Raw genomic sequence first — 23,277 nt, 5'->3', positions numbered from 1 at the left:
GCTTTAATTTCAACTATTACTACGAGATTTGTGATATTGAATATGCTATCAATTATTAATTAATGACATGTCAATGGTGGGAGTACTCACTCAAGATGACAAATATCATTGTGATGCTTAGTGCCGCCGCCATTTCCTTTTGGGTGCCACCACAGAAACTAGCAGTTCAGCCACAGGAGCTGGAAGCAGCCAATGGGTAGTAAAAGTGTCAGCATGCCAGATGCAGCATTGGGGCTGTTTGTGCAGCACAAGACAGACTAGGCAAGCACTGCAATAATGCAACACAGCAGTAAAATGGATCTCTTGGAGGAAGAGTCAAGCGATTTCTACATTGCTGAGCTATGGATGACTGGAAACAGTGTGTTGACACAACAAGTGGGCCATGAACCAGTAAAACTAACCATTAATTTTAGCAAAGGAATCAGCCTCCAGCAGTGCCTCTGCGGTGAGAGAGTGATGGCAGACAACCAAGCAGTAGCCGCACGGGGTAGCCGTTACATCTGTTGCACATAGAACTTACCTGATATTTTTCACTCTGTGGCGTATTGTTCTTGTGGTCTTCCGTCCAAAGACTGGTTTGATGCAGCTCTCCATGCTACTCTATCCTGTGCAAGCCTATTAATCTCTGAGTAACTACTGCCAAATACATTCTTCTGATTCTGCTTACTGCATTCATCTCTTTGTCTGTCCCTACGATTTTTATCCCCCACACTTCCCTCCAGTACTAAATTGGCGATCCCTTGATGTCTCAGATCCCTTCTTCTAGTCAGGTTGTGCCACAAATTTTTGTTCTAGTAAGTACTTCCTCATTAATTACATGATCTACCAACCTAATCTTCACCATTCTTCTGCAGCACCACATTTCAAAAGCTTCTATTCTCTTCTTGCCTAAACTATTTGCCGTCCATGTTTCACTCCCATACGTGGCTGCACTCCACATAAACACTCTAAGAAAAAACTTTCTGACAAATCTATACTCAATGTTAACGAATTTCCCTTCTTCAAAAACTTTCCTTGCCATTGCCAGTTTACATTTTGTATCCTGTCTACTTCGACCATCATCTGTTATTTTGCTGCACAAATACCAAAACTTATCTACTACTTTAAGTGACTCGTTTCCTAACCTAATTCCCGCACCATCACCTGCTTTAATTCGACTACAGTCCATTATCCTTGTTTTGCTTTTGTTGATGTTCATCTTATATACTCCTTTCAAGACACTGTTCATTCCGTTCAACTGCCCTTTCAAGTGCTTTGCTGTCTCTAACAGAATTACAATGTCATCAGTAAACCTCAATGTTTTTATTTCTTCTCTCTGGACTTTAATTCCTACTCCTAATTTTTCTTTCGTTTCCTTTGCTGCTAGTTCAATGCACATATAACTCCGTGGATAGGGTACAAACCTGTCTCACTCCCTTCTCAATCACTGCCTGTCTTCCATGCCCCTCGATTTTTATAATACTGTCTGGTTTCTGCACAAGTTGCAAATAGCCTTTCGCTCCCTGTATTTTACCGCTGCTACCCTCAGGTTTCAAAGAGAATATTCCAGTCAACATTGTCAATACCTTCCTCTAAGTATACAAATGCTATAAACGTAGGTTTGCCTTCCCTTAACCTATCTTTTAGGAGGCATCGTAAGGTCAGCATTGCCTCGTGTGTTCCTACATTTCTTCGGAATCCAAACTGATTTTTTCCGAGGTCGGCTTCTACCAGATTTTCCTTTCTTCTTAAAGAATTCGCGTTAGTATTTTGCTACGATGACTCATTAAACTGATAGTTCCATAATTTTCACATTTACCAGAAATTGCTTTCTTTGGAATTTGAATTATTACATTATTCTTGAAGTCCGAGGATACTCTGCCTGTCTCATACATCTTTCTCACCCGATGGAAGAGTTTTGTCATGGCTGGCTCTCCCACGGCTATCAGTAGTTCTAATGAAGCCTTGTTTCGGCTTAGGACTTTCATTGCTCTGTCAAATTCGTCTCGCAGTATCATATCTTCCATATCATCTTCATCTACGCCCTGTTCCATTTGTATAAAACTCAAATGCATTTCCTTTGTATAGATCCTCTGTATTCTCCTTCCACGTTGCAGTTTTCCCTTCTTTGCTTAGGACTGGTTTCCACCTGAGCTCTTGTTATTAATATTTGTAGTTCTCTTTCCTCCAAAGGTTTCTTTAATTTTCCTGTAGGCTGTATCTATCTTTCTCCAAGTGAAACATGCTTCTATTTTTGGTTTTTTTCCCTCTAGCCATTTCTGCTTAGCCATTTTGCACTTCCTGTCATTCTCATTTTTTTGACGTTTGTATTCCCTTACGCATGTTTCATTTGCTGCATTTTCTTATTTTCTCCTTTCATCAGTTCAGTTCAGTATCTCTTGTGTTACCCAAGGATTTCTACTAGCTCTCGTCTTTTTGCCTATTTGATCCTCTGCTGCATTCACTATTTCATCTCTCAAAGCTACCCATCTTCTTCTATTGTATTGCTTTCCCCTGTTCTTGTTAATCGGTTCGTAATACTCTCTTTGAAACTCTACCTCCGGTTCTTTCAGTTTATTCAGGTCTCATCTCCTTAATTTCCTACCTTTTTACAATTTCTTCAGTTTAAATCTACAGTTCATAACCAATAAATCTGCCCCTGGAAATGTCTTACAGTTTAAAACATGATACTGAAATATCTGCCTTAACGTTATATAATCAGTCTGAAACCTTCCAGTGTTTCCAGGTCTATTCTCATTTCATATTTATAACACCTGACCGGAAGTCCTGTTCCTCCTGCCACCAAACTTCACTAATCCACACTATATCTCACTTTAACCTATCGATTTCCCTTTTTAAATTTTGTAACATATCTGCCCGATTACGGGAGCTGATATTCCACACTCCAATCCGTAGATTGCCAGTTTTGTTTCTCCTGATAACGACCTCCTCCTAAGTAGTCCCCGCCTGCATCCAAATGGGTGACTATTTTACCTCCGAAATATTTTACGCAAGATGATGCTGTCATCATTTAACCATACAGTAGAGCTGCATGCCCTCAGGAAAAATTACGGCTGTAGTTTCCCCTTGCTTTCAATCATTCGTAGCACCAGCACAGCAAGGCCGTTTGGTTGATGTTACAGGGGCAGATCAGTCAATCATCCAGACTGTTGCCCCTGCAACTGTGGACCGTGCAGTATACGGTGGCCGATGCGCGGTGACCAGTTTTCGTCCAAAGCGCTGTGCAAGTTCATTCGTTTGTTCGGAAGGAAAGACCGATAGTGTCTGAAATCTTTCGGCTGGTCGGCGATGGCAGAATCGAGGCGCACGCCCTGCAATCTTTCTCGAAGGTTTTTAAAGAAACTAATCGGTATAAAAATTCATTTCTGCTTTACTTATAGATTTATACGCCAGGTTCATGATGACATGCCCATCATTGCGTTAATGTTCATAGTTATTGTGATATTTATGTGAAAGTAAGACGCTACGCGAAATTCGGAAAAGTTTGCAATGAAAAATAGAGGTCGCTATGATTTTGCGTTTGATATATATTACATAATATGTTTTGGCGTACGAAATTTAGCTAACATATTGAATTTTTCTTTAGACTTAGGTGGAGGTCTCTATCTGTCATCAATCTCGAGAAAATTGATCTGATGTAACACACTCATTTATGATCGCACTGCGCTTGCGATAAAGCAGTGGTATCAATTGACGATGTTTGATTTGATAATAATATGTTATCGTTATAATTAATTTACTTCCGAATACAATAAAAATTTATTTGTCATTGAGACTTCAGGGGAGGGACTGACTTTTTGAAACCACCCATACAGTGGTATAGGATTAGGTACCGGGTTTCCCACCGTGCTACCAACCTTCTGGTGGACCATCGTTTGTGAAAATGTGTCCATAGCGTAATGGCTAAGCTTCTAGGCTCGTAAGTTAAAGGTTACGCGTTCAGTACTTACAGAACAGAGTTTTTTTTTTTAAAAAATCATTGTCAAAATGATTGTGGTTTTTATTTTTATTCGTTTAACTTAGTTCTAAATATAATTCTTCTCTTAAATTTAATTTCTGACACTTTAATTTTATATGCATTATTAAAAATAAGAACCACATATGAACGTGAGGTCTTTATGATGAGTTTCCACGAAACTTTTTAACCTCCGTGTGACATTTCTACCATAGCAGATGGTCGTCACGAAGATATGTTGTCAGCCTCACGAAAGTTTATTCCTTCTCTTCTCATATATCCCTCTGTGCAAGACTTACGAAAATTTTTAGAGACTATAGACAGAATGTTTCGCCTGTTATGTTTAATCGATAGACTGGTAATCTCTTAAAAATTTAAGTATTATGATAGATTAATAAGTTGCCGTAACTATAATGTCATAAGCAAAGACTTCAAATGGAGAAAGAGTAAAAGGAAGAAAAAGGACAAAATTAAAAAAAACTCCATACAGTGATTAACACGACACGGGGAAGAACTATAAATGAAATAAAAAGTAATTATATTGAAAACGAAATCATACGGATAAAATTAAAGACTGCTGCATTTCGAATAACACGACTGAAAAATTTAACACGCCGCTGGAACTGAAACCACAGCATGCAGTTTACGATCCTAGAGACTTGGCCACTGTTTGAAGTGAAACTTCTTTCGGGAGGTGTGTAAAATTTCATGGTCGTGACTTTGGCGACATATGCATTACATGCGAGGTGGGTCGCATAATTGCCAAGCAGAAAAAAACTGTGCTTGTGCGTGAACCGCACGAGATAAATATGTGATGTCGCGGACTGTTATGTAGACCTTTTTTGAGGTCTACAATTTAGTATCTTATGTAATTTAGTGCTGCAGGGAACACAACCAGTACGCTGCGTGAATTTAAATGAATGAATTCAGAGAAAATTTTGGCGCCCGCGCACTATTTTACAATATGATGGCTAAATCCTAAGAGTCACGTAAAATCCCAAAAATGTACGTAAAACAATGTGGTAGTACATGTTTATCTTCTACGGTTCACCCAATATCGGCAGTTTAGTGTTCCCTATATGGTGAGCACAGCGACTATACCAGTAAACTCTGTAAATGATGTTTCTGGATAAACTTTAAAATATAAACAGATGTTATCACGGTAATTTGATACGGTACATGTTTTTGAATACATGTCAGCACAGAAATCGCTCTACTAGAACATTCCAGAGAAAATTATTTTTTTCCACATGTCAAAGAAAATAAACAAACAAATTAATTTTTGAAACGTTTCGCTGTTTATTGCTTAAAAAATTGTCACCTGCTCTCATAACTTCAAGTGCTTTGTTCTACTGTCGAGACCTCTGTTTAAATTTGTACCTGTTAGTGACTAGGAATATGTGCTTTCTTTGCAAGGACATTGTTCAACGAATGTAATTTTCGGTTAGTGTCGCCACAGTATATCGTCGTTTCGGAATGAATAAGCGCAGGTGACCGCGCATGTATTGCTGCGTCCATGTTTGACTGGGCTTGACCATTGTACCGTCCTGCCGGTGGTGTATTCAAATTGTTCTGGAACGTTACTGCTGGTATACATCGTGACTACGCCAGAATCTAAACAATTAGTGGTATTTTCGAGGGTCTACTGTACCACGAGGAATTGTTTTTCGCGAATTTATCGCACACTTTCCAGACTCTGGAGCTGCTACTGCTCACAGCTCCTCAGTTGGCACCTAAGCTGAGTACATCTCGTACCATCCACTAACCAGGGAAAAATCCACGGCGGTGACGGGAATCGAACCCGACTGTTTCGCATGGCAGTCATCTACGCTGACCGCTCAGCTACGGAGACAGATTTTTATAAACGGTACAACGGTACCTATATTAAATGAACCATGAACCATGAACCTTGCCGTTGGTGGGGAGGCTTGCGTGTCTCAGCGATACAGATGGCCGTACCGTAGGTGCAACCACAACGGAGGGTTATCTGTTGAGAGGACAGACAAACGTGTGGTTCCTCAAGAGGGGCAGCAGCCTTTTCAGTAGTTGCAGAAGCAACAGTCTGGCTGATTGAGTGATCTGGCCTTGCAACACTAACCAATACGGCCTTGCTGTGCTGGTACCGCAAACAGCTGAAAGCAAGGGGAAACTACAGCCGTAATTTTTCCCGAGGGCATGCAGCTTTACTGTATGGTTAAATGATGATGGCGTTCTCTTGGGTAAAATATTCCGGAGGTAAAATAGTCCCCCATTCGGATCTCCGGGCGGGGACTACTCAGGAGGACGTCGTTATCAGGAGAAAGAAAACTGGCGTTCTACGGATCGGAGCGTGGAATGTCAGATCCCTTAATCGGGCAGGTAAGTTAGAAAATTTAAAAAAGGAAATGGATAGGTTGAAGTTAGATATAGTGGGAATTAGTGAAGTTCGGTGACAGGAGGAACAAGACTTTTGGTCAGGTGAATACAGGGTTATAAATACAAAATCAAATAGGGGTAATGCAGAAGTAGGTCTAATAATGAATAAAAAAATAGGAGTGCGGGTAAGCTACTACCTACAGCATAGTGAACGCATTATTGTGGCCAACATAGATACGAAGCCCATGCCTACTACAGTAGTACAAGTTTATATGCCAACTAGCTCTGCAGATGATGAAGAAATTGATGAAATGTATGATGAGATAAAAGAAATTGTTCAGGTAGTGAAGGGAGACGAAAATTTAATAGTGATGGGTGACTGGAATTCGAGAGTAGGAAAAGTGAGAGAAGGAAACATTATGGGTGAATATGGATTGGGGGAGAGAAATGAAAGAGGAAGCCGTCTGGTAGAATTTTGCACACAACATAACTTAATCATAGCTAACACGTGGTTCAAGGATTATAAAAGAAGGTTGTATACATGGAAGAATCCTGTAGATACTAGAAGGTATCAGATAGATTATATAATCGTAAGACAGAGATTTAGGAACCAGGTTTTAAATTGTAAGACATTTCCAGGGGCAGATGTGGACTCTGACCACAATCTATTGGAGATGAACTGTAGATTAAAACTGAAGAAACTGCAAAAAGGTGGGAATTTAAGGAGATGGGACCTTGATAAACTGACTAAACGAGAGGTTGTACAGAGTTTCACGGAGAGCATAAGGGAACAATTGACAGGAATGGGGGAAAGAAATACAGTAAAAGAAGAATGGGTAGTTCTGAGGGATGAAGTAGTGAAGGCAGCAGAGGATCAAGTAGGTAAAAAGACGAGGGCTAGTAGAAATCCTTGGTAACAGAAGAAATACTGAATTTAATTGATGAAAGGAGAAAATATAAAAACGCAGTAAATGAAGCAGGCAAAAAGGAATACAAACGTCTCATAAATGAGATCGACAGGAAGTGCAAAATGGCTAAGCAGGGATGGCTAGAGGACAAATGTAAGGATGTAGAGGCTTATCTCACTAGGGTTAAGATAGATAGTGCCTACAGAAAAATTAAAGAGACCTTTGGAGAAAAGAGAGCCACTTGTATGAATATCAAGAGCTCAGATGGAAACCCAGTTCTAAGCAAAGAAGGGAAAGCAGAAAGGTGGAAGGAGTATATAGAGGGTCTATACAAGGGCGATGTAATTGAGGACGATATTATGGAAATGGAAGAGGATGTGGATGAAGATCAAATGGAAGATACGATACTGCGTGAAGAGTTTGACAGACCACTGAAAGATCTAAGTCGAAACAAGGCCCCAGGAGTAGACAACATTCCATTAGAACTACTGACGGCCTTGGGAGAGCCAGTCCTGACAAAACTCTACCATCTGGTGAGCAAGATGTATGAGACAGGCGAAATATCCTCAGACTTCAAGAAGAATATAATAATTCCAATCCCAAAGAAAGCAGGTGTTGACAGATGTGAAAATTACCGAACTATCTGTTTAATAAGTCACAGCTGCAAAATACTAACGCAAATTCTTTACAGACGAATGGAAAAACTGGTAGAAGCCGACCTCGGCGAAGATCAGTTTGGATTCCGTAGAAATGTTGGAACACGTGAGGGAATACTGACCCTATGACTTATCTTAGAAAATAGATTAAGGAAAGGCAAACCTACATTTCTATCATTCGTAGACTTAGAGAAAGCTTTTGACAATGTTGAATGGAATACTCTCCTTCAAATTCTGAAGGTGGCAGGGGTAAAATACAGGGAGCGAAAGGCTATTTACAATTTGTACAGAAACAAGATGGCAGTTATAAGAGTCGAAGGGCATGAAAGGGAAGCAGCGGTTGGGAGTGGAGTGAGACAGGGTTGTGGCCTGTCCCCGATATTATTCAATCTGTATATTGAGCAAGCAGTAAAGGAAACAAAAGAAAAATTCGGAGTAGGTATGAAAATCCATGGAGACGAAATAAAAACGTTGAGGTTCACCGATGACATTGTAATTCTGTCAGAGACAGCAAAGGACTTGGAAGAGTTGTTGAACGGAATGGACAGTGTCTTGAAAGGAGGATATAAGATGAACATCAACAAAAGCAAAACGAGGATAATGGAATGTAGTCGAATTAAGTCGGGTGATCCTGAGGGAATTAGATTAGGAAATGAGACACTTAAAGTAGCAAAGGAGTTTTGCTGTTTGGGGAGCAAAATAACTGATGATGGTCGAAGTAGAGAGGATATAAAATGTAGACTGGCAATGGCAAGGAAAGCGTTTCTGAAGAAGAGAAATTTGTTAACATCGAGTATAGATTTAAGTCGTTTCTGAAAGTATTTATATGGAGTGTAGCCATGTATGGAAGTGAAACATGGACGATACATAGTTTGGACAAGAAGAGAATAGAAGCTTTCGAAATGTAGTGCTACAGAAAAATGCTGAAGATTAGATGGGTAGATCAAATAACTAATGAGGAGGTATTGAATAGAATTGGGGAGAAGAGGAAATTGTGGCACAACTTGACAAGAAGAAGGGACCCATTGGTAGGACATGTTCTGAGGCATCAAGGGATCACAAATTTAGCATTGGAGGGCAGCGTGGAGGGTAAAAATTGTAGAGGGAGACCAACAGATGAATACACTAAGCAGATTCAGAAGGATGTAGGTTGCAGTAAGTACTGGGAGATGAAGAAGCTTGCACAGGATCGAGGAGCATGGAGAGCTGCATCAAACCAGTCTCAGAACTGAAGACAACAACAACAACATATTAAATTACAGGCCTATATGTGCATTCCACACACAAAAACATGAATTTTCACCTAAATAAAAATTAAACTTTGAAAGCAGAGACAGCATTACGAGGTAAATATAGATAGGGACGTGTGAATATACTTGATTTTAAAGGGCTCCGTAACGCCCTATACTTGCAATGTTAAAATAACGCTTATAAATTTCATGTTTCCTCACAAAGTATTTGAGGTAGGAAGTTGAACTTTTTACAGATTATTTATTGGAATATGGGGTACAACTTACCACAGGGATTTTACAAAATTTTAGTTCGGTTATTAAAGATGATTTTTTTTCAATTGTAATGAAAATTCACAACATTTTTTTGCAATTTTTTATTTATATATTCAAAAATATACAGTTTTTTGGAAAAAGGTTGTGTTAAATTATGCAGAAGGTACTGTGTAACATTTACTGAAAGTTTGAAACAAATATGTTTGGAAGATCCTTAGAAAACATGTAATTAGTATGAGAAAATAAAAGTTTTGGGAATCGAGCGACAAAGATTGGATTATCTTTTTAGTGCATTCCAGGTGCATAGGATGGATTATCTTCATCCTCTGCAAACTCCTCCTCCAGCTTCCTCTTGTTCCTCCTCCTGTTTACTCTTGCTTGTATTTCTAGACTCTTTACAGCCCTGTCTGCAGCCCGAACGCGTTCCTTGTCTAAAGCAAGCATCGCTCGTACCATGTTAGAACCTATCTTCATTCTCATATTTCTAAATACCTTGCACCTTACAATGTTGCCATCATTGAAAGTTGCAACAGCATTATAGACACCAAAGTGAAGTGTTTCTATTCCAACAAATACAGTCTTGGGGATTCTCGACCATATAACACTATTTACACTTTCATTGGGGTTTTGAGTTTTTCTGTGAATACACTTTTTCAACAGTTCAGGTGCTGCTAAGTCTCTGAAAATAGGTTTTATCACCTCCATTATTGCATGAGGCAGACTATGCTTATGAGTGTACACTTCACCAGTTAGCAAGTATTTTCTTTCCCACTTTGACTGCTATGGGTAGGTGTACTTGAGAGGTTAGGTTCACTCACTTGGTTATCGTCTTTATTGTTTACAGTAATAACACATACCTTTGGCTTTCCAACATTTCTCCTTTTCTGAAAAGCCTTCAGAGGATTTCTAATAACTTTACTTTTACTCATTATTATACTTCAACAAAACAGAGACTCAAGAAACAGAATTAATTACGAATATTTTCGAGATAACGACAGAGTAAATAAAGATGAAACAATCGACAATCACACCAGCGATATACACTCCTGGAAATGGAAAAAAGAACACATTGACACCGGTGTGTCAGAACCACCATACTTGCTCCGGACACTGCGAGAGGGCTGTACAAGCAATGATCACACGCACGGCACAGCGAACACACCAGGAACCGCGGTGTTGGCCGTCGAATGGCGCTAGCTGCGCAGCATTTGTGCACCGCCGCCGTCAGTGTCAGCCAGTTTGCCGTGGCATACGGAGCTTCATCACAGTCTTTAACACTGGTAGCATACCGCGACAGCGTGGACGTGAACCGTATGTGCAGTTGACGGACTTTGAGCGAGGGCGTATAGTGGGCATGCGGGAGGCCGGGTGGACGTACCGCCGAATTGCTCAACACGTGGGGCGTGAGGTCTCCACAGTACATCGATGTTGTCGCCAGTGGTCGGCGGAAGGTGCACGTGCCCGTCGACCTGGGACCGGACCGTAGCGACGCACGGATGCACGCCAAGACCGTAGGATCCTACGCAGTGCCGTAGGGGACCGCACCGCCACTTCCCAGCAAATTAGGGACACTGTTGCTCCTGGGGTATCGGCGAGGACCATTCGCAACCGTCTCCATGAAGCTGGGCTACGGTCCCGCACACCGTTAGGCCGTCTTCCGCTCACGCCCCAACATCGTGCAGCACGCCTCCAGTGGTGTCGCGACAGGCGTGAATGGAGGGACGAATGGAGACGTGTCGTCTTCAGCGATGAGAGTCGCTTCTGCCTTGGTGCCAATGATGGTCGTATGCGTGTTTGGCGCCGTGCAGGTGAGCGCCACAATCAGGACTGCATACGACCGAGGCACACAGGGCCAACACCCGGCATCATGGTGTGGGGAGCGATCTCCTACACTGGCCGTACACCACTGGTGATCGTCGAGGGGACACTGAATAGTGCACGGTACATCCAAACCGTCATCGAACCCATCGTTCTACCATTCCCAGACCGGCAAGGGAACTTGCTGTTCCAACAGGACAATGCACGTCCGCATGTATCCCGTGCCACCCAACGTGCTCTAGAATGTGTAAGTCAACTACCCTGGCCAGCAAGATCTCCGGATCTGTCCCCCATTGAGCATGTTTGGGACTGGATAAAGCGTCGTCTCACGCGGTCTGCACGTCCAGCACGAACGCTGGTCCAACTGAGGCGCCAGGTGGAAATGGCATGGCAAGCCGTTCCACAGGACTACATCCAGCATCTCTACGATCGTCTCCATGGGAGAATAGCAGCCTGCATTGCTGCGAAAGGTGGATATACACTGTACTAGTGCCGACATTGTGCATGCTCTGTTGCCTGTGTCTATGTGCCTGTGGTTCTGTCAGTGTGATCATGTGATGTATCTGACCCCAGGAATGTGTCAATAAAGTTTCCCCTTCCTGGGACAATGAATTCACGGTGTTCTTATTTCAATTTCCAGGAGTGTATATTGAACCATCACGGGTTAGCCACAACACATACTTTATCTCACGTCACTAAAATGTACCTGATGAACACGGACGTTAATAATAACACCATTTGACAGCAGTTTAACAGCGCCACAGTGGGTCACGTCCATGTAGAACACATTTTAAAAAAAATTAAAAATAGTTGTCTTCGGAATTGAATAAATTATATATCTATTAAAAGGTAATAGTGTGCAGATTCAGAAAACGCAAAAAAGTAAAAATTGAACTTTTCATGATTTTGAGCCTTTCCGGAGCCCCTTAATTACTAGCAATAAAACAGCATAAAGCAGTGTTTCCTTGACAAAATCTTCCATTTCCTACAAACCATTTAACTTATGAAAAATAAAGAGAACAACAATGGAAATCTGCGGATATTTACATGCAAACTATGTATGAGACATATGTATAACATTAAAACTATAATTTTAAGTATATTTCGGAAGTCGGAAATCTGTGCACTTGACTCACGGGAAAGCTAGAGCTTAAAACAGTTGGCAACAATCTTGTGTAGGGCATTCACCATTTCGTTCAGTATTCGTGGAGCGGTTGGCGAGTGCTTAATTTCTAAAATTTTTGGTGCAGAACGCACTTCTTCAAACATGCAATCCCCCCCCCCCCTCCTCTCCCCTTCAGCCTTATAAATCACAATTTCCGATTTTTTAAAACTCGTGATTAAACTTAATGAGGATACTTGTTTTATAAAATATTGTGAAGCTCAAGTTTTAATACATGATTTCTTATAATCAAAACGACAAAACCACGAGATTTAACATAAGAAACAGTAGATACCACCTGGCCCCACAACAGTGCGTCTCTGTTTGTTACGTACGTGCGCTTCCTCAAATCTTTAGTGACGACTTGTTCGTGATAGGTGCTGCAAAAAGTGATTAAACGCCTTTTTGCTAGATCTTAAAAACACATTTTTTCACCACAAAGTTTTGCTTGTATATATTTTTAACTAGTTCACTAGATTTTTAGGGTAAATATGACAAATACATTGGTTCATCATGAGCCTTAAGCATAGCCAACTCTTAGAAATCCAAACTCGCCTTCGGAGGCCCCGTGAACAGTGACTTTCAGCTTAATTTCAGTTTGTCATTCGTGCAGGTGCACATGGGGGCTCACGAGCTAAAATTTACGGAACAAAAATTTCTTGGCAATAAAAATTTGTGCCCAGGCAACAAATTAGCAGCATTTGTTGCAAATACACATTCATTACAGTCGGACATGTTGCTCTCGTCCGATATCAGTAAGCTGCTACCCTTATTTTGCCAAACAAACATTCCATGAAGTCGCAGTGCCATCGAGATGGTGAAGAAACTGAACTAGCAGATACTTGAAGATAGACGCAAACTGTCCCGAGAAAGCCCATTTATAAACGTTAATAAATGTAGGTTTTCACGGCCGGTACTGACTTCACTTTAAACTTCTGGGCTAATAGGCCGTGGTCAATGCGTAAAACTTTCTCCTAACATTTCAGCTTCGACAGCAGGAGACATCTTCCGAGGTAACGCGGTGAACTGCAACTAGAACTCGAGGGAGCACCAGATATACAGGGTGGTCCATGGGTCGTGACCGGGCCAAATATCTCACGAAATAAGCGTCAAACGAAAAAACTACAAAGAACGAAACTTGTCTAGCTTGAAGGGGGATACCAGATGGCGCTATGGTTGGCCCGCTATATGGCGCTGCCGTAGGTCAAACGGATATCAACTGCGTTTTTTCAAAAATAGGAACCTCCATTTTTTATTACATATTCGTGTAGTACGTAAAGAAATATGAATGTTTTAGTGGACCATTTTTTTCTCTTTGTGATAGATGGCGCTGTAATAGTCACAAACGTATAGGTACGTGGTATCACGTAACATTCCGCCAGTGCGGACGGGATTTGGTTCGTGATACACAACCCGTGTAAAAATGGACCGTTTACCAATTGCGGAAAAGGTCGATATCGTGTTGATGTATGGCTATTGTGTTCAAAATTCCCAACGGGCGTGTGCTATGTATGCTGCTCGGCATCCTGGGCGACATCATCCAAGTGTCCGGACCGTTCGCGGGTAGTTACGTTATTTAAGGAAACAGGAAGTGTTCAGCCACATGCGGAACGTCAACCACGACCTGCAACAAGTGATGATGCCCAAGTAGGTGTTTTAGCTGCTGTCGCGGCTAATCCGCACATCAGTAGCAGATAAATTGCGCGAGAATCGGGAATCTCAAAAACGTCCGTCAGTGTTGAGAGTGCTACATCAACATCGATTGCACCCGTACCATATTTCTCTGCACCAGGAATTGCATGGCGACGACTTTGAACGTCGTGTACAGCTCTGCCACTGGGACGATGACAGATTTTTTGCACGAAGCGTCATTCACCAACAGCGGTAACGTAAACCGGCATAATATGCACTACTGGGCAACGGGAAATCCACGATGGCTGCGGCAAGTGGAACATCAACGACCTTGGCGGGTTAATGTATGGTGCGGCATTATGGGAGGAAGGATAATTGGCCCCCATTTTATCGATGACAATCTATATGGTACAATGTATGCTGATTTCCTACGTAATGTTCTACCGATGTTACTACAAGATGTTTCACTGCATGACAAAACGGCGATGTACTTCCAACATGATGGATGTCCGGCACATAGCTCGCGTGCGGTTGAAGCGGTATTGAATAGCAGATAGACCTCATTAGTTAGGACACTGTATATTATTTAACGTACTAAATAAGAGTGCAGCTGTTGTCGAAAAGTAAACAGAAACACACGCCTGAAGAAAGGTCAAAATCGGTAAAATAGTTTGTCACGGAGGAGACCAATTTCCACGACTGTTGCTTCATAAGAGCCAGAAACAGAGCTACGACGTCAGCACTCTCAACACGCAAGTCTTCTGAATATGAAACAATTAGCTTAAATAAAAATATCTGTGTGTTGGAAAATCGAGCAAAGTGTAAGAATACGCAAATCATTAGACTCCGAGCAGAATTATTGCCTTAGAAGGGAAGTGTGTATCATAATAAGAATACACAACAGAACCGTCAAAGAAACCAAGAAAAGAAAGACAAGCACGTAAAAAAATAAACACAGGATCCGCAACTTACAAAAAGATGAATCAGGCTCACTTTGCTGCTGAATAATTAGTCGAATCTTTAATTTATTTCTGTTACTACATTCTTTCATGCTTAACAGATGAGTCTCGGCTAGTTTTTGCTGGTTGTTATGCAATGGCTGCGAATCATGGTATAGTTATCAGCATCGCATCTGGAGTGCTGCTAATTCAAACCCGACCTCCAGCAAATATTCATTTTTTAATTAGTTATCAGTTCTTGAAATATGTTTTGCCTGCAATGTTATTATATTCTAGAATATTCGAAGTTTTTATAAATACCAGCGTTACGGATATTCGAAGTTTGTATACACTGATACGCCAAAAAGTTATGACCACTGCCCACCGCGAGATTGGATGCTGCCTAGTGGCGTTGTGGGCACGTATGTAAGCGGAACAAACGTGGACGAGAGATCACCCTAGCGACGATATGGGCTGAAAATGGGGAAGTTCAAAATGGCTCTGAGCACTATGGGACTTAACATCTATGGTCATCAGTCCCCTAGAACTTAGAACTACCTAAACCTAACTAACCTAAGGACATCACACAACACCCAGTCATCACGAGGCAAAATGGGGAAGTCCATTGAGATTAGCGACTCTGACAAAGAGCAGATTATTATTACGCACGGCCTGTAAACGAGTATCTCGAAAATGGCGAAGCTGGTCAAATGTTCACGTGCTTCTGTCACGAGCATCTACAGAAAGACGTAGAAGGACAGTGAAACTACCACTAGGCGCTAAATGTTTCGACGTCCACGACTCTTCACAGAACGTGGGGTTCGGAGGTTTGTCTGCTCTTTAAAGCAGGATAGATGGTGATCTGCAATATCTCTGCCGAAAGAGCACAATGCTGGTGCACACACGTGTTTCGCAGCACACTGTTCATTGCACATTGTTGAACATAGAGCTCCGCTGCAGATCAACCATACATGTTCACATGCTGACCTAATGACATCGTCAATTACGACTGCAGTGGGCACGGGACCATCGGGATTCGACTGTCGATCAATGGAAGCGTGCCAACTCTTAGGGTGAATCACTTTTTCACTACACTAGGTCGACGATCGTCTCCACAAACGCCGTCATCGAGATGGATGGCATCTCGAAAAGAAATCACTCTTTTATCAGGTACAATTCCTCCAATTCCATGCAAGCCTATGTACAAGCAAAATAGATCATGTGAGGCACACATTCACCAACAAACAGCTCGTGATAGAAATCAGAGGTTTCTTGTCCCATTTGGTAAATTGTGACAAGCCACTCAAAGACTGGAACATCGGACATTTAATGGGGAACCTGCTTTGTACCCGTCCTAAACACTCTATCTTTGAGATTCCTGCCAACAGGGCGAACAATCGGCAACTTGTATAAAAGTTGCATCAGCCCTTTTGGAAGAAATTGTCCACAGAGTACCTGCAGCAACAAAGTAAATGGACATTGGAAAGAGCATGTTAGCCCCAGATCAGTGACAATGTGCTTATCAAGGAGGACAACTTGCCTCCTATAGTATGGAAGCTGGGTGTCATTGATCAGCTGTTTCACGGTCCTGATAAGAGAGAGTGTGTGTGTGTGTGTGTGTGTGTGTGTGTGTGTGTGTGTGTGTGCGCGCAAGTGTAGTGATGCTAAAAACTGCCACTGGTACAATAAAAAGATCTATTAATTAAATTGAACCCCCTGCCTGAGCAGTGAACCAGTGATGTGTTCCATCTCATTTATGGTATATGATAAAACCTCTTAGCTAAATTTCTATTTACAGCAACAAAATTTTAATTCATAATCTCATTTTGAGAAGCTGTATCTGTTTCCTTGTGGACTGACTGCTGTCGGCATTGATTTCCTAGGCTTCACATGCAGTGTCACTGTAATATTTTTATTGCTTCTTTGTCTTGAATGTTAGTACATTTCATGTCTCTTATGCAGTGTGACATTAATATTTCTTGTTTTTTTTTTTTTTTTTTTTTTTTTTTTTTTTTTTTTTTTTTTTTTTTTTTACGTCTCGCATATTAGTTTGCTTCATGTTTCATGGGCAGTATGACAGTAACATTTTGATTTTGTTGGTTTTGTGTTTCTAAATGTTAGTGTATTTCATTTTTATATGCACTAATATTGTGACTAGGTATACTTTTATTGATTTCCTTGTTTGGAATTCCCATTTTCATTTTATTGCTTGTTAGCTTTATGTTTACCTTTAAAATGTGAAGACTCATGTTAGAGGAGGAGTAGGCTGACCTTGGTAACTCCTTTGCCACTCTGTCATCTAGTGGCATTCAGCAAATTGGACGAGACTGTCCCGTATAATTGACTCCCTATCAGCAAATATTGTAACTTTGTGTGTGCAGAACTGAACTTTTAGGGTCCTTTGTGCAAGCAGTACTGCTGATTGCCATTGAAGGCAGATGCCTCAGGCAGACATTGCAACAAGCAGACGTATGTCTTGACCAGCCAAGGGCTGCAGTTTGCGAGCACCTTGTAAAGTAATATGAAATCAAGTGTTTTTATACAGTATAACAAACTGTGTTCCATCTGATTGTAGAGTGGAAATGAGGGGAGGGCAGTGAGTCGTCTTGCACTGCACACACCAAATTTACATGTACCAATACAGGACCAGAGGCCTACAAGTGAACTGTGTACATCATTTAAATGCATTTTCGATAGCTGTGACAGGAGTACCACCCAAAATGCAATGTTAGCTTTTTGCAAATGATTTGGTCATTTTCTGTATCTTTCCAGCATAATAACAATGACTTATCAGCTTTCGGTGGTGATTAACAAGTTGAAGGAACAGTCGTCCAAGTATCATTAGAAAAACTGCTTGTGTTAGCCTTAATCATTCTTGTGACATTTTCAAGTCATGTGAACAGTTCTCAAATTTAAAAAGTTCAGCCAGGTATCTGGGCCTAGTTGTAAATAAAAAATTGATGTTTTCCACACCTGAGACATCTGAAAGCAAAAGGATAACAATGCACTAAACATATTTGTGAGTGTGTCTGACGCATACCAGATGGGAGAAAAGTGGCTGTCTGAGTGTGTTTAATGCTTCACTTCAAGGCTGATGAACTATCTCACTTGGATTACAGATGCTCAGTACGTGTGTGAGATGAACAGTCATGCCTAAAATTTGTCAGTACTATTCACCACGAGAGGATTATGATGGAAACAGCCTATTACCAGTGTTGAGTCTGAAGAGCTGCTACTTGCAATCAGGCAACCTCACCTCATGTGTGCTAAGAACAGAGTAATCTGTAATCTCCCAGTCATGAGCCTTCCACATTTTGCTCACCTTCCAATGCAGCATCTTCTTGTGATTCACTCACAAGCAAAAAGACTAATAAGAATACGTGGAATCGACGAATTGGTGGCATTGTGGTTTGGATCAACTATTTGTACTAAGCAAGGGTGGAACCGTTCATCACTTTGAACGTTGAGGATGCTCACACTTGTGTTGAAATTTATGAGCACATGAAGAAGAATACTCTTGAATATGTTTTTAGGTCTCTGTTCATCTAAATTTTAAGAACTGAAATCCTGTTATTGCATACACTGAGGGACTAAACTGCCTGATGCCATTAGCTATTCAGATGTATTACCTAAGGCTGAAACACTGAGATACAAAATTTCTCATGTTTTCAATTCCATGGATGCCTTTCAGGTCAAACATCTACATCTACCACTACCACCAGCACCACCACCACCACCACCACCACCACCACCACCAACAACAACAACAACAAATCATAAGTTGATTGTTCTAATCTATTGGTTGTACAAATTAAAAAATTAATGGTGATTCATTTTCTTCTCAAGAGTAATAATTTAAAATTTTGTCTCAACTATTCCGTAATGGTTTATTATAAAACTTAACTAAGAATGTCGTGAATCAAGAATGTTGTTTATACTCAATAACTTTAACAAGCAATGCAAAAACATACATATTTATATTAGCATTGTAAGTACAAAAGAAATCTCCAAGACAGACAACATTTTTTTGTATGTACAATGTGCGAGGTACAGAACTCTGTCTTTTAAGATGCAGCGAAAATACTTGTTAATATGTAACAGGAGAAAAGGCAGAAGCACTTACAAAACAAATGAATAAATATAATCATATCACAGAGTGCATTTAAGCATGAGAGCTCAAATAAAATAGTATCATACTCTTTATCCCCTTACAAGTTTACATAAGTAATTGGTGGTCCAACTCATGTTCACTCAACATTTGAATGTTCACCAAGTCATTTACATGCTTCATCACATTTCTATAAATATATAATAAGGACATCAACAAACACTCTTGATATTTTTAGTCATCTTGTAGGTGACATATTCATGTTAGTATTACTCAAATGCAATAGCACATTCACACATCACATTAATGACAGTCATCATTTTCAACAAGTCATTTTGGTAACTTTCACATTTCTCAATACAGGAAAACTTAAGTAAAAACTGTAATCAGTGCTACACAATGTAAATAGTAAACTTTATGATATGTTTATCACAAGAGAATGATTTTTAAATGTTTCCTCAATTTATTAGACCAAACGTCCAACAAGAATTACTACAATAAATAACAGACTTTGTCACATCAAAATGTTTGAGCATCAACAATTAGAATTTTGAGACAGTTAATGCCCCACACAGGTGAAACACACAGGAAACTGGAATTTTTCGATGTGTGCGAGGAATATTGAACACAGAACTCACTGCCTACAGAATTCCACATACAGTCTTTGAGAAAAAAAAGAACTGCACTGCCAGTTTCAGTGACTAAGTCCATAATGACATTAAATGTGAACTGTCTTCCCAATTCAGGAGTTAAAACAGCTAGCAGAACTGCAGTTTTCTGTATACGCTCACAGTGAAGTGGACAGCTGGGCAGAATAGAAACATGATGGCTAGCATACGAGGTCATTCACGGTATAATTTTTTTATACTGCATAATAAAGATGTATGTTTAAATTAAGTTCAGTCACAGTGAAATGTTATTTCACTTTATAACAGGTCAGTAAGAGCAGATTTATCCAGAAATATTTTCACAATGGAGCTGTGTCTGGTCATCCACATATGAACATCTCATGCTCATGAGATTACCTCTTACACAGTGCCTTGACAATCACCCATGTATTCTCCTCATAAAGCAGCAACTTCCATGGCCTACATGGCATGCTACTGCTTTCACTTAGGAAATCATAATGTCAGTTATTGTTCATATGCGAGTTCTCACAGAAAATGTCTGTGATATACCTAGCGAACTTCATGCAGTGTACATTTTATGGAAAAACACGGGTCATCTCATTTCATTTTTCTTAATGAAGTCGTGAAGACATTAAGATGACCATATGTGATTTAATAGATGTATGACTAGTGTCACCATTATCTTTACAAAACAAAATAAAACTTACAAAATCATCTTGGTGTTTTCAAGCATTTGTAACCTGTGTTTTCAAGCATTTGTAACCTGCACATTAAGTTTCTATTCCCGTGGGTAGCTTCTGCACAAAATCATGGAACATATCAAGAGGTAGTGCTATATGTATGTACTGTTTAATCTTTACCTTACAAAAATTACTACAATTATATTTTTAGGCATTTATCATGATGGGTTATATTGATCTATGTATGTCCTTATTCTTCTGTTTTGTTTTTTAGTTTTCAGATTTACTACTATGTAATAAGCTGCTGGCTTCATGCTAAATGCGAACAAAAATATAAAATCTGTGTTTTGTCAAAACCTACTTGTTTTGGGAGGAGGTGAAACTTTGTGGTCAGAAAATTTCAACACAGGGATGAAAATGTAATTAGTGTACCATGAATTTTTATTTTAATGATAGAAAAAGTTACTGCTAAATGAGCTTGCTTAAAATGTTACAGAACACAAATATATAGGAACTTTTTATTCTGAAATAGATAATGTATATGTGCAGTCTTCCATCACATATAAGTAGAATTTCACGAACACTATGAAAATGTTGAAATATTGCAGTGATGGTAGACAGAAGCAAACCCAAGTTACAAATAATTTGATGGTGCACAGTAATGAATAAAACTGAGTATATGGAGGCTGATACAAAAACAAAAATACAGATAAGAAAACATCTGTAATTATACTCTCTTGTACATTTTAGATCTCCAGATTTATCACAGAGGCATAAAAATAAACAGTTTGTATTTCTTTTTACATTTTCCCCAAGGTGACTGCTCCTCTATAATGACAAAAATCACAATCAATGTAATTATCAGTATCTTATAATCTTTAGAGGGACTTTTCCTTTTGAAATTCATAAAGCAGGCATCTGTAAAGGTACTAAATAAATGTTACAAGAAGATCAGCAGCAGAGAGATTTTCTTAAATGCAGTAATTTAAAGTTTGATTAAAGATTTTTTTTTATGGGGGAAGGGGGCAAATAACAGTCAAGGCCACCATTCCTTTCACAACATGGTGCCAGGCCCAGCTTCCAGTTTTTGGAGTTACACTTTCTTTCACTACATCCATTGTGGATGGTGAAATGCAACTGTGATTTAAACCGGCAATTTATTTGGATATCATGTAACTAGACACTTTTTGAATTTTTGATACTATTTATTTTGTGTACCATTAATAGTTTTCAAGCCACTGCAAGCTCATCATCAGGTGGAGGTGTTACAGGAACATTACCTGGACTATGTGGTGGGGGTGGGGGGTGGTGGGGGTGGTGGTGGTGGTGGTGGTGGTGGTGGTGGTGGTGGGGGTGGTGGTGGTGGTGGTGGTGGTGGTGGTGGACATAATGGAATTTTAGCTACAGGTAACAAAAAGTTTATGAAACAAAACGTTCATAAACTTTTTGTTATTGGTAACTAAATGTCTATTAATTCCAACAGCAGCATTATCACAGTGTCTAACTGCACATGGTCCACATGATGTTCCTGTAAAATGTCCATCTAATGGTGAGCCTGCAGTGGCTTGAAAACTAGTTGCTGGAACACAAAATAAATAGTATCAAAAATTCAAAACAGCTATTGGTTGCATATTATACCCAAATAAATCACCAACACTTTCTTTCTATCTTTCAAATAAACCTTCGATACAGGCTCATCATGGTAAGTATGTAATTAATTTTTATTTGTGGGTAAATTTTACTACGGACAGTAAGTTATATACTTCCGCATTTCTTGTGTCATTCGCTACATGGGTGGTCGTCACAGTACTAATTTTGCCATTTGTATGTCAAAAGACGTTAAACCTGCTTTAGCAGCCACTGACTTCTCGCACCCAACTGCACCATGAAGCTTTTTTTTAAGGCAGTTTTAAAACACTTATTACATTATTTTTAATCAGCTTAATATCTCCAGAATTCCATCGATCAGAATCAGACAGCGTATATGCTTTTCTGTCCAGTTGGTGTATAGTAAACATTTTACGGTGAGACTCACAGCACTGAATAACTTTATGTTTGCCAGCAGCAGCTGCAGCCATTGACCATCAGCTGGCACCCATTGTGTTGAGGGTGAACACAGGCACAAAATGTTTCAGGATTGACAACTAGCCAAGAACTTTGTTATGAAAATGTTTTTGGATATATCTGCAACAGCTGAAATTTCAGAAAGTGAGATAAATAGTCAGTGAGTTTAAATGGGATATTTAATTTCAGTATAAACACAAAATGCAGAATCAAAATAATACACCATAAGTGGACTCTGTATTCCACTTCACTTGGATTTACCACAAGACCATGTTCACTTACAGCAAAGGGCAACTCAAATGGAAAATAACAGAAAAAGGTTGAGTACAGTGTAGCATGGGGCACTCTTCAATCTGAGTCTAAGTCATCACACCAGTTGCCACTTTTGGCAATTTTAAAGATTCTACGTACTAACTTCATCTAGCATTCAATTGTAGCTTGTACTCTGAAGCAGCTGAATCATATAACTAATGCCAACATGAATCTAGGTTTTCATACTTGTTACACCATGCCGCCAATACGTGTTACACTGCCCTGCAGTGGGGTACACAGTAACAGTTTTCACTCATACTTAATAGTCTCAATAAATAAGCCAATTTCAAAGGCACAATGAGTCTGTGAGCCTTAAATGATTGTTGAATAGTCCTTAAAGAAAAATAGATAAAAAGAACAATATCTTCACAAACTTGATTTCCAAAATTTAAGAAAGCAAATTTTCAGTTACACTGTGCTCCACCTTCCCTATTTGTTCCACAAACTACAGCATCTCACAGTTGCTAGCTTTTGCAGATTGCTGGACTTTGAATTCTGAAAGCAGTCAAATTTATCTCACATTAAACAGTCGACTTTGACTTGGTCACTTTGGTT

This window comes from Schistocerca nitens, chromosome 4 (assembly GCF_023898315.1).
Source record: "Schistocerca nitens isolate TAMUIC-IGC-003100 chromosome 4, iqSchNite1.1, whole genome shotgun sequence".
Taxonomy (NCBI): Eukaryota; Metazoa; Arthropoda; class Insecta; order Orthoptera; family Acrididae; genus Schistocerca; species Schistocerca nitens.
This window is presented reverse-complemented; position numbering follows the sequence as displayed.